This window comes from Callorhinus ursinus, unplaced genomic scaffold (genome assembly GCF_003265705.2).
Source record: "Callorhinus ursinus isolate GAN/ISIS: 27379988/994484 unplaced genomic scaffold, GSC_fseal_2.0 scaffold6, whole genome shotgun sequence".
NCBI classification, from domain to species: domain Eukaryota; kingdom Metazoa; phylum Chordata; class Mammalia; order Carnivora; family Otariidae; genus Callorhinus; species Callorhinus ursinus.
Window position 1 is genome coordinate 69,136,147 of NW_027397068.1, and position 12,119 is coordinate 69,148,265.

Genomic DNA, 12,119 nt, shown 5'->3' on the forward strand with positions numbered 1-12,119 from the left:
TATCCACAGAGACCTGGCAGGCCAGAAAGGACTGGCATGATATCTTCAGAGCACTAAATGAGAAAAATATGCAATAAAGAATACTATATCCAGCTAGGCTGCCATTGAAAATTGAAGGAGAGATAAAAAGCTTCCAGGACAAACAGAAACTAAAGGAATTTGCAAACACGAAACCAGCCCTACAAGAAATATTGAAAGGGGTCCTCTAAACAAAGAGAGAGCCTAAAAGCAGCATAGACCAGAAAGGAACACAGACAATATACAGTAACAGTCACCTTACAGGCAATACAATGGCACTAAATTCATATCTTTCAACAGTTATCCTGAATATAAATGGGCTAAATGCCCCAATCAAAAGGCACGGGCTCTCAGATTGGATTAAAAAACAAGACCCATCGATATGCTGTCTGCAAGAGACTCATTTTAGACCCAAAGACACCCCCACATTGAAAGTGACGGGGTGGAAACCATTTACCATGCTAATGGACACCAAAAGAAAGCTGGGGTGGCAATCCTTATATCAGACAAATTAGATTTTAAAACAAAGACTGTAATAAGAGATGAGGAAGGACACTATATCCTACTTAAAGTGTCTATCCACCAAGAAGATCTAACAATTGTAAATATCTATGCCCCGAACATGGGAGCAGCCAATTATATAAGGCAATTAATAACAAAAGCAAAGAAATACATTGACAACAATACAGTAATAGTGGGGGACTTTAACACCCCCTGACTGAAATGGACAGATCATCTAAGCAAAAGATCAACAAGGAAATAAAGACTTTAAATGACACACTGGACCAAATGGACTTCACAGACATATTCAGAACATGGGCTGCGAGAGAGCGGGGAACTCAGAGTGGGGAATTCAGAGCGGGCTGCGGAGAAAGGGGAACCCACCTACACTGTTGGTGGGAATGCAAGCTGGTGCAACCACTCTGGAAAACAGTATGGAGGTTCCTCAAACTGTTGAAAATAGAGCTACCATATGATCCAGCAATTGCACTACTGGGTATTTACCCCAAAGATACAAATGTAGGGATCCAAAGGGGTACGTGCACCCCAATGTTTATAGCAGCAATGTCCACAATAGCCAAACTGTGGAAAGAGCCAAGATGTCCATCGACAGATGAATGGATAAAGAAGATGTGCTATATATACACAATGGAATATTATGCAGCCATCCAAAGGAATGAGATCTTGCCATTTGCAATGATGTAGATGGAACTGGAAGGTGTTATGCTGAGTGAAATAAGTCAATCAGAGAAAGACATGTATCATATGACCTCACTGATATGAGGAATTCTTAATCTCAGGAAACAAACTGAAGGTTGCTGGAGTGGTGGGGGTGTGGGAGGGATGGGGTGGCTGGGTGATAGACATTGGGGAGGGTATGTGCTATGGTGAGCGCTGTGAATTGTGCAAGGCTGTTGAATCACAGATCTGTACCTCTGAAACAAATAATGCAATATATGTTAAGAAAAAAAAAAGAAGATAGCAGGAGGGGAAGAATGAAGGGGAGTAAATCAGAGGGGGAGACGAACCATGAGAGACGATGGACTCTGAAAAACAAACTGAGGGTTCTAGACTGGAAGGGGGTGGGGGGAATGGGTTAGCCTGGTGATGGGTATTAAAGAGGGCACGTTCTGTGTGGAGCACTGGGTTTTATGCACAAACAATGAATCATGGAACACTACATCAAAAACTAATGATGTATGGTGATTAACATAACAATATAAAATTAAAAAAAATTTTTTTTCTAGCTAGTTTCCCCACATTTTGGTGACTCTGTGATCAGAATCTATCCTATTTCCGACCGGAAGACATCATATGTCTGTTGGGTCACATAAAAAAAGAAGAAAAAAACTTGAAGAAAATCTTCATGCTGTGTCTTTCTTTAAATAAAATATATTGCAGTTCAATGCCATTTCTTGGTAACAAGTATGAAAAACAAACAAAAAACGAAAACCTGGCTTCTGTTTTTCAACCCGATTCATTTTAAGAAAGCATTTTGTGAATGTCTTCTGTGTTCAAAAAGCTCCATAAGCACTGTGGAGAATAAAGAAATGAATAATACCTAGTGCATCTACTCAAGGGTCTCACAACATAGTGGGAGCAACTGGAAATAATATATAAATATTTTGGATAGTAGAAACGGTTCAAATAAAAGCCAAGAGATTGGGACGTCAGCCAGTGTATTCATAGTCAAATATACTATTCCTGCCTGAAACACATGCCGGGATCAGGAGGGGATATGTGAAGCTTGGGGTTCAGAAGTCAAATATGGTATTGCTGAAAATTTAAACATCAGATCTGAGGATGTTTGGATTTGTATTGTATGTAGGTAATAGCCATTAGATATTGTACAGTGAGGGTTCAGATTGGAAATGAATATTTATGTCAGGGTATCAGTTCAGCATTTATACATAGAATTTTAAGATTAATGTAAGTTTTGACTTCTTTCTCTCTGTCCCTCTCTCTCTCCCTCTCTCTCTCTCAAATGTTTACTGAATATGCCAAGGGTAGTTTTAAATTAGTAGCAGGGTATGGAAGATCCATGGAATATGAGCCATCTCTATAATCTGGAAAATGCAGTCCCCAAGGATAATTTTATAGCATGTTTGGGATTTATGCGGCCATATGATACTGAGTACATTTTATTACTTGAACAAGTTTTGTTACATTTGTTTTGATCTGAAATAAAAAGCTGTTCCAACTTGGTAACCTCTGGAACACTGAAGATGTACACTATTATCCTGACTACTCCAATGAATCAAGTTGTATTTAAAACACCGATCTATGAATCCAGTAGCTAGCAAGAGAAAGCAGAGCTAAGACCCAGGGTGACTGCATTAAGAATCTTTTCCTGTCTTTGCTACTCTGATGGATGATAATAATTTCCCTTTTCCTTGCTGATTTTAAATGTATCCTTTCTTCTACCAGTATGTGAATGTTTTTAGAGTTTTTCTCCACTTAGCTTTGATAAAATTATCCTTTGGAGGAGGGTGATAGAGCTCTCTGCCTTCATCCCTCAGGAATGGACCTTAGGGGATGACTTCTGCCCTACTCATAACACAAGGCAAAGAACCAGGCTTGAGACTGTCTAAGCAAAACTGAATATTCCCCTGTGAAAGCAAAGAACCCAGAACCATAGTCAAGGCCCCAAAGGGTAAGCGGATGACAATATTTCCTGCTGAGGAGGCAACATTTCCTGCTGAGGAGGCACTGGGATGGGTCAGGAATCCAACAACAGAGCAGCTTGATGGCCCATGTGGGTTTACACACTCACCACTTTGATGTGCCTTTCTGCTGAGAACCAAGGCCGAGCAAGGGATCTCCCTGGGTGCAATTTTTCTGAGAGCAGCCAAGCTACCCCTTAAAATCTGTGTTGTTAACACCTGTCCAGATGGACTTGCACATGCTCATTGTGACGAGGTCAAACCAAAACGTCACTGTGTTCTCTGGTTGGGAAGGGATGTGTGAAGCTGGGGTTGAGAAGGAGTAGGAAGTCAAAGGTGACATTGTAGAAGGTTTAAATATCAGATCTGAGGAATGGGAATTTTTATAGCATATGGGTAATGGGGAGCCATTAAATATCGTAGAGTGAGTGTCCCCTACCTCCTAGGTGTGTATGTTTCCTAATTCCTTTTGAATCAAAGGTCATGTTTGTGACATAGTCTTAGATGGATAAATATTAAGTATAGGATCTGCTTTAAGGCCTTAGCTGGGTCACGTCAGTGTGTGATGAAGCCAGGGTGGGAGACTGGGAGCAATAAGAAGCAGAGTAGGAATCAAGACATTTAGAGAAGACTTAAAGAGAGCTCCTGCCAGGGGTGCATCTCTGGTCCTCCTGCCAGGGGTGCATCTCTGGTCCTCATAGTTACCAGCAGAATACCATTGACAGATGACCATGGAGAGATTCCTGCCTGGATACACTGGCGATCTCACTCTGCATGAAAGAACTTTCGAGAAAACAACTGTTAGAGCTCCTAGTTGGAAAAGTTTGAATACTTATGAATACAGTTATATAACTGAAGAAACCATGAGCTGAACCTGCTCACAATGATAATTTGAGGTTTAATTAATTAATGACTAAAGTACTTTGGAAACACAAAGGACTATATAAATGCTAAATATTATTAAATGTTAATAGCCATGTTCTCAAATAACACTGATATTAATTTAAATTCCTAAACCTTATTATCAGAATGAAATGCATGCTAATGAGGCTTTCCTAATAAATATTTTGTTTATGATATATTTGGAGTAGTATTACTTATCTTGCTAGAGCAAGGATAAATTACAGCACATGGCAAAGGGTTGCTGCCTTTTCTTCATTATAATTAAAATGGAAATGTAGAGAAATATAATGAATATATTAGGTAAGAAAATTTGTGTTGGAACTGCTGAGGTTCCCTTTATTACCCAGCCAATGATTCCATTTCTCCTTCAAGTGGTGGTTCTAGTACTTTGTCGACTTTTGCCTTCTTAGACTCTCCTAAGGACAGGACTGAAGAAGCATATTTTAATTTAAAACAAATTGGATTAAAATCAAAATTTTCCAATGATTGTCTGAAAATCTCATGTCATCTTTGAGATCACTGGAGATATCCTGGGGGTGCTTTCAGTCAAGCTTGGGGATTCTTTTTCCTGCTGCTTCTGCTTGAGACAAACAACAAGTCACTATCATTGCTACACAGACGGGAGGCAGGCTCGCCTTGTTTTTCATTTCGTGCATTGACTGAGTCATAATACCAGAGCTTGCTTTTTGGAGCATTGAATCATTTGTGTTTCAGTGAGTGAGGATCTGAGTGAAATCCTCAGATAGAATGTATTCATACATTTATTTATACATTTTTTTCCCCAAACTGCCTCAGCTGCTTATAGTTGAAACACAGTTGGCTTAGTCTGGACTACCTTGAAGTTCAGAAATCTGAAATTATGCATACTCTAGAATCATAGGAAACAGAAAACTTTTCTTTTAATTCTTTTGTTACTAGTTGGGTGCTGTACTTTATATGCATAATTACTTCAATCCCCATGAAAACTCTTGAGGCAGGTAATATTATCCCATTTTTTAAAAGCCCAAATATACATATTTATTTAGTTTGATGGTTCTCTAAAAAGTTTTAACAGCCTGATTTTGAAAATAAATAATTACATTCTTCAGCTTTGCTTTAGAACAACCCATTTATAATTTAGAATAATGTAATTTATTATTGGCTTGTGAAGATACTTTATCAATTAAGGATAGTAAGGTTTCACTGTCATTTTTAGGCAAATCCTTGTTTCTGCTAATTTTTAAATTTAAGTTTTTAAAAAGCATATCGTATGGCATATTTGGCTGTATTTTCCCTTGGGATCTTTTCCATTGTTTCTGAGTTAGAAAGTCTTTCCCCATCCAAAGACCAAAAATCTATTCAAAGATAATTTCTTTTCCTACCACTCTAATTCTTTGAAAGTGTTTAAAGAAAAAATATTTTTCTCTTTCTTTTTCACATTTAACTCATAAATCTAACTGAAATTTATTACTATATATAACATATGACCAAGCTTCAAGTAAAACTTTTTCCTTCAAAGGATTAACCATTATTTCTAGAATTTACATAAGGCATGATTAGAGCTTAGGGAAAAAAGAAGTCAGCCTTATCTATGTAACAATAATTGTGTTGTGTCTCTGCTGCATTTGACTGATATATTTTTATAGCAAAGAAAACGTTGCACTAAAGCAAAATGATACTCTAAGTAGTTTCCCAGGCTTGGGATGTTTTGGCTGAATCCTCACAAGGGGCAAAACTATGTTCCTAAGTCATTAGCTTGATATTTGAATCCGTTGGGTGTGAACAACAGAAACACCAAGAAACTTGGTCTTGTGGATGCTCCTATTGTTTTCTTCAAAGGACAAGACTTAAAGTTGCAGACTGTTGCAGATAGTTGAGGAAAGCCTCCAGACAATATGCCAGCAATGCTTCAACCCAGGATAGGGCTGCAGGATGGATGATCTTTATGTCAAATGACACTTAATGCAGCCAGAATATTGGCTACAATCTAGTCATATAGGAAATGGACTCCTGTTGTCTAATTGATTTTTTTTCCAAACAGTGGCAATTTTAAGGCATGTAAGTAATAGCTTTGCTGTGGAACTTAGAAAGAAATGCTGATTTCTGGAAATACTACTCAGAGGAAATGAAAAAGAAATTAATGTGCATAGCATCCGGCATCTAGCAATATGGATAATGGCTAGCATGTGCTGAAGCTCGCTCTGTGTGCGCACTGCACATTTAACAGGTATTTTCCCATTCAACGTTCATCATAATCCCACGAAGGGATGACTATTATCACCTATCACATAATTTGTCCTCACCTATGTAGGACATCTACCTAGGAAGTAGGGAAGTGAGGATTTGAGCTTGTGTCCAGAGTCTATATATTTAATCGCTATTTACTATCTATTGGAATTAGGTGCAATGAGTATTTAATAAGATTTCAAATAAATGAATGAATGAAGTAAGGTACTTATTGAGAAAGTGTATAAAATAACATTGTTGTATATTTTTAAGAGCCACAAGATTATAATTACCAGAGAAGGATTTACTCGTTTAGTATCTATAAAATATATTTCAACAATTTTAAAAAGTGAAAAAACTTTAGTAGCTAGTAAAAAACAGATCCTTGGGTGATAGAGCAATTGAATAAACACAAAGTAATATTTCCCAGAAAAGAACATATACTATCCTTATAGTGTAATAACATCAATTATAAAGAAAATAATTGAATTTCATCTACCCATTGACACATTTTTAAAATACAGATTATGAAAAGCTATATGCTGTGAAAACCTGAAACTGCCCTAATGAACGGCCAGTGAAACTTAGCTCCTCAAAAGAGCTGATCATTTTTATTGGGTTTTCTCTCTTATGATTATGTACATGTTAAAAGAAGTGAAGAATTCTTGAGAGAAATACAACCCAAAAAGTTTTAATGGAAATGGATTATCTATAACCATGCAAATGTAAATGGGAGAATTAATCAAAAAGTGGAAGATTAAAAATCTTAAAGAAATATGCATCATTCTCTATAATGTATCTATTTTCAGTTTCTACTTGCCAAAAAATAATATGTAAACAATGATTATGTTAAAAATAATTAATGAATTCCACAGGTAAGTAGTGAAGAAGAGTTACCTTTATTTGCATAATCTTAAACAAAAACTTTCAAAGGAAAGAACATAAAAGTATGATACATCATATGATGTCACCACAATCTCATAAATTCAAATGTTTAGAAAGCATATCAATTTCACATTGTAAAAATTATTTGGCAATCTAAAACATAGAAAAGAAATGAGGAGCCATTATTCTACCATTTATTTGTCTAAGTTTATAAACATCAGAAAAGGGTGGGTTGGTGATAAGGCAATAAAAAGCATACATAAATCTGAAGACATATTTAACTGCCCAGCATGGTAGGTGATGCTGGACAAAGAGATAGAGATACAGGCAAAAAATCTTAAAGATTGAAATCATCGAGATGCATAATGACAGATAATCCCAACAAGATGATGATCAGTTAGTGACACCAACCATCAGATAATCAAGAAAGTAAAGGTAGAGTAGAGGTACCCACATACTTACTGAGGTCTTTAAGCAGGGCAAAAGCAAAGTGCTTTTCCATACTAACATACTATTTTTCTCAACATATAGCACATCGAAGAAGTCATAAAACTTTAAAGATGCCACACGGGAAGAAAGATAATGTGTCTAAGGTAGTTGTCATGTTATTAAAATCTTGGCCAAATTCTTCTCTATGTTTTTTTATATCTCCTAAAATGTATGCAATGGAAATATATTTTTGGTGATTATTTAAAAGGATAAGTATGTCTTCTCATATAAATTATTAGTCTTTAATCTCCTTGTAAATAAAATTGCACAGACTAACTCTAAACTTGAAACTTAAAAAATCCCTAACCCAAGCCCAAAATATTTACAGCTCTTTACAGAAAGCTTGCTGACTCCTGCTTTAGATGACAGAGGCATGATATTGTCAAGATTTTTCTTAAATGTCAACTATAGGAAGAGTAAAGGAGACAGCTTTAAGATCTCATCTGTCTCTGTTGATCTTTGCAACCATTAGGAGAATGGAAGTCTGACGGCTGTAAAGTAAGTTCATCAGTTCCAGTGTAGACTGGAAACAAAAGCTGGGGGAAGAAACACTAGGTATTTTACCAAGACGGATGGTGTCCTCACTAATCAATGTCCTATTACAACATGAATTAAACAGAATCTCATCTTTGGTTTGGAGGCATTCACTCAGTTTTGGGCAGCTATGCTTAGAGATGCTGAAACATGGAGGGTGGTGTCAGAAGATTACAAATATTTGGGGAAATGTCAGAACAAGAGACTAAGAGCACTAAAAACATTCCTGTATACAGAAATCCAGGAATTGAAAAAAGTCAAGCTGTGAAATTGACAAAAGACACAGAGCGCTGCTGGGAGTCAGCACAAGACATTAAAAGATTGAAGATGGTTGCTGAATAGAGATGCCTGAAACGGGCTACCCGCTAAATGCTACAGGAAGCTGTCATGCTCATCATCCCCACCATGGCTCCGGGCTTCCCGGTGATGCATTTTGACATTTAGGTATCCATGCATAGCATGGGTCCAGTTAGGAGAAACTAAGAGTTCTGCACTTCCATGCTGAAATACCTGAAATTTTCTATTTAAAATATCAATGTCTAAAAGTATTTGGAGCAACATATGTGAATTTAAGAGAAACTAATCTATCTTCTGGGAAAGGCCCAAGAAAATTAAAGGGAACTCAGTGAGCTGGCCTTGAACTTTAGTCCCTCTTTTCCCACATCTACCTTGAATATATACTCTTAGAAGCTGGTGCTTCTTGGTTGAGAAGAAAGCATACTAGTGAATTCATTCTTTTGAGAATCTTTATATAATCACATTTATCAGATCGTAGAGGAGTAAGTAGATGGTTTCTTATCATCTCTTCTGGACAAGGCCAGCTACAGAACTTTCAAGACTCAGTGCAAAATGAAAATGTGGGATCCCTTGTTCAAAAAACAAGAAAAAACTTCCATTAAGGGTACTAAAATATACAGCTTTTTCCTTCTTTCCTTACTATTTCTTCCTCCTTGGTTAAACAGTGATGAATTTTCAGGTTCGTCTGTGGAGGCATCCCAATGCCAGAGGGATCCATCCTCAGAACAAGTAAATCGATGATCTGGGTTGGACGGGTGAAAGTGCACTTCCCACATTTCAGCTTCATGAGCCTTCAGCAGAGACACAGGCATAGTGCCTTGTCTAACATCCCAAATACTCAGCATTCCATCCTGGCCACCAGTAGCTACAACATGCTGCTGGTTGGGATGTCTGTCAACACAGTGGAGGGGCACTCGGTCACCAGTCAGTGATAATATCTGAGAGGGCTCATTTCCTTGTTTTCTGAAATCCCATATTTTTAATTGCCCAATTGAATTTACTGTAAGAATCTCAGGCGTTCGAAGGAAGTTACAGCATGGAGTGTACTGCTACCTGCATTGTCTATGGTTCTCACCGCCTCCTTGTGATCGACTCTGAAGAGATTGATCCGACCATCTTCTCCGACGGTGACAATTTCTGGGTTACTGCACAGGACACCTGTGCACGGTGCACTGCTGCAGGAAGGACTGCCCGGATCCGTGTGGTGTGATCTTTCTCACAACTTGTCATGGTGTTTTTGTTATTTAATGTTTCTCTAAGTGATGAAAAATTAGAATTTTAAATCATCACCAAGTACTGTCTATCTTTATGTTGTGTGCTGCCAGTTTTAAATGCAAACATTAGAGCATTTAACTAGTATGTGGAATCACCGAAATTACAAACATTGTATATGTGTATGTGTTTTGGTCTTACCAGAACAGTAGAAATTCTTCACCAAATTAAATCAGTTGTTTTTATTTAACTTTTTGGTATGTGCACATTCTAACAACACTCTACTTTCAGCACACTGATGAGTGAGGGAGGACTGAAAAGGAAGGGAACTATGGTTTGCCCTACTTTTCCTTGTCCTTCTGTGTCATCATACATGGTTGGCTAAGATGTCAAGTTTACATGTGTAAGAAAGAATATAATATAGATCCTTTGTCGTTACATTGTGGGTCCACTGGAATTCTGTGCTCATGGGATCCTGGGAATGCTCAGCAGCAGACATGTATATTGCTCCCTGTGTCCCCGGCTTGTGTGCATGCTGCATTGTCCCATCCAACTTCACCTACAAAACACCAGATCAAAGATAAAATTAGTAAGGATTTTGGAAGAGTGCCAGCAGAGCATTAAACCACCTGGGGCCCTTCTAAGTGAAGGCCTGTGCGACTGTACAGGCCCCCTGTCCCTCGAAGCCAGCTGAACTTCCAGTGTTTGGAGAGAAGCTTATGCATACCAGCCAGGGCTCCGTCACAGCCAGGAGTAGGTGGCAGTAGGGAGGAGCTCATCAGACAGTGACGTCAGATCCGCTCGAAGCCCCTCCTTGCTAGTTGCTAGGTTCTGTCTTCTCCACAACCTACTATAGTTACGATACTACACAGCCTCCCACAGGCTCAGAGTTGGCCCTCTGCTCAGTCCTAGTGGCTCCTCAGTGTCATCTAATTGATCTTCCTAAATGTGATTTTGTTCCTGCTCAACGGGTTCTGTTGAGGGCGAGACTGGGTATCATGAACATCCAGCTGTCAAGAACCAACTCGATTTCTTTGTCCTTAGGCATTTGGTTCCTCCAAAGAGGGCCACAGCTCCAGGCTTGCCCCTGCAACCAACCATACCAGCACTTTATCACTCCTGTCTCAGCTGGCCCTCATCCTACTGGATGGTGGTGCTGCTTTTGTGAACACACCCATGCCCAGGCAGGCCCAAGAATCCAGCACTCAGATGACAAAACCTGTGAAGGTGGAAACTCCCTAGGCAGGCTCATGGTTCTGTTGCCCTGTAGTGAAGTAGTCAGAACGTGGAGCCTTGTTCTTGAGTGTCCTCCAAGCGGCCGCATTTGGTTCATTTGTATTAGATACAATCACAGGCCTCGAACCCCATCTGAACCTCTCATAACATTGCTCCTTCTGGGCTCTCAGTATCTAGGATTTACCCACACTGTCACTTCTCTCTTACGGGGGAGAATTTGTCATCTCTAAACATGCCACTTTGGCAGAAGGATTATTTTGAGCTGGAGGCAAATGAGAATCAATAGATACAGAAAGACACCTTTCCTGAGCTTCTCTTATCTGACGGAAAGCAGAAACCTTGGAAAAATGGGGACTACCATAAATCTCCTCTCCTGGGTAAGTTTTCTTGCTGTGGGGGGAGGGGGGAAAGGGAAGGTGGCATCAAGATGGACCTACACAGCAAAGCTTGCTCCACTAGTTTTCCCCATATATTTACCTTTCCACAGTGTGCCACTCTTGGAAGCCTAAAACTTCCCCGTGTCTTATCAGTTCTCTACAAGTTCATCGTTCTCTGTGAAAATGTTACATAATCTTAAGTTCTAATCATGCCTTTGAGTTAGACACCATGAGATTTCTCCCCCATGATGTACTACACGTGTTAGTCAACTTTTGTTTTTATCTTATTAATCTGTCCTTTGTGAGTCTAATTTTACGGGCCCCAACTGGAGAACCCAGCACGATAGAAGGAAAAGGAATCTCTCCCTCCTACTCAATCTCCCAAATCACCTAAACAAGTGTCTTTTAAAACTCCCGTACGCAAGTGTGAGCCTGTGCCAGGGCCCCAAAATTAACAAGAGGAACTGCACTCTGAAATATTTGTTGAATTAGCCAAAGGCGTCCCGATGATCACAAATCTGTCTTCTTTGAGTCTCCCACCTTAGGTCTTCTTTACTCATCTACTCTGTAATTCACATGCGTCCCCATGGAGTCCTCTCATGACGGGGCACAGATCTGAGGGCAACCCTGGAAACAGCGCCCCTGGTGAAATTGCTTTGAAGTCTCAAGTTTTAATCTTACAAATTCATGTGAATTTTGCATTTTATCTGTAAATCATCCCAATTTGTTTTAATATAGATCTACTTTAATTAACCTTGTTAAATTACTTAACTTTCCTCTCCAACTTTTCAGGAAATGT